Source organism: Anarrhichthys ocellatus, unplaced genomic scaffold (genome assembly GCF_004355925.1).
Source record: "Anarrhichthys ocellatus isolate YVR2014 unplaced genomic scaffold, GSC_Weel_1.0 scaffold1895, whole genome shotgun sequence".
NCBI classification, from domain to species: domain Eukaryota; kingdom Metazoa; phylum Chordata; class Actinopteri; order Perciformes; family Anarhichadidae; genus Anarrhichthys; species Anarrhichthys ocellatus.
The window spans coordinates 1-1,355 of NW_022281869.1; positions in this window are offsets into that span (position 1 = coordinate 1).

Consider the following 1,355-nt stretch of genomic DNA (forward strand, 5'->3'; position numbering starts at 1 on the left):
AAAATACAAATCTTTTTTTCACAAGAATCTCAAGCTGCTCTTCACTCTAGCGGTGACATCACGCACTCTAAGCTGCGCAATACACACCCATTATAAAGTCAGAAAAGGAGTGAAAAAATCATAAAATTTAAATTGCTGCAGTTCAAAAAGTTTAAAAGATATCAAAAAGCTGAATCATTCTGCAATAGATCAGGGTTTTCTCAACATTTGAAAGTTGAAATGGTGTCTGTAGCTGAAAGTATGAGGAAGTAGAAGGATTTGAAAGTTGAAGAGGATTTGAACATTTTCTCCGTAGAAACCCATTCAAAGAAAAATGTGCAAAAAGCTTAATAATTCAAAAAGTTTAAAGATTAGAAATATGAAAAGTCATAGCACACGTGTCCTCAATGAGCTGAACATTTTGATATTTGAACGGTTTCTGTAGCTTAAAAAATGTGGAAGGAGATAAGTAGCAAAAAATGTACGGAAGAAATAGTTGTGAGAAGTTGAAGAAGTTGAACTAGAAAATGCATTTCCTGCTGAAAATGCGTTGGAATGCTGAAAGCTGAAATGAATTGCATAAACATTGCTGAAAATAGATATCCAATTTTAAAAAAATTGCAAAAAGCTTAATAATTCAAAAAGTTTAAAGATTACAAATATGAAAAGTCATATCACTCCTCTCCTGAAAGAGCTGAACATTTTGATATTAAAATGGTTTCTGTGGCTTAAAAAATTTCATCAGTGGTGATATTTGTAGTAGTAGAAGTTGTAGTAGAAGTATTATTAGTAGAAGTATTAGTAGCATTAGAATAAGTACTAATTGTAGCAGTAGTGATATTTGTAGTAGTAGTAGAAGTATTATTAGTAGTAGAAGTATTAGTAATTAGAAGAGGTAGTAGAAGAAGTAGTATCAGTAGTCATAGTAATAGCTGTAGTATTGGTCGTAGTATTTAATATAACAGTAGTAGCAGTAGTAGTAGTACTAGTAGCAGTCATACTAATAGCTGTAGTAGTATTACTACTTTTAGTAGCATGAATAGCAGTAGTAGTAGCAGCAGTTGTAGTATAAGTAATAGTAGTAGTGGTAGTAATAGCAGTAGTGGTAGTAATAATATTGATGGTAGCAGTAATAGCAGTAGTAGTAATAGTAGCAACAGCAAAAGTTATAGTAGAAGTAGTAGTAGTAGTAGCAGTAGTAGTATTACTATATTAGCAGCAGCAGTATTAGTAAGAGCATTCATTTTTTTTAACAAAAAAGCCTAATTTTGAGCTTGTTTAAATACAGTTAAACCATGGGGCTTTTATTTTGAAAGGGTGGGGCTGGGTGGGGGGGAGAGGGGGAGAGGAGACATAATCATAATGTTTGACACACA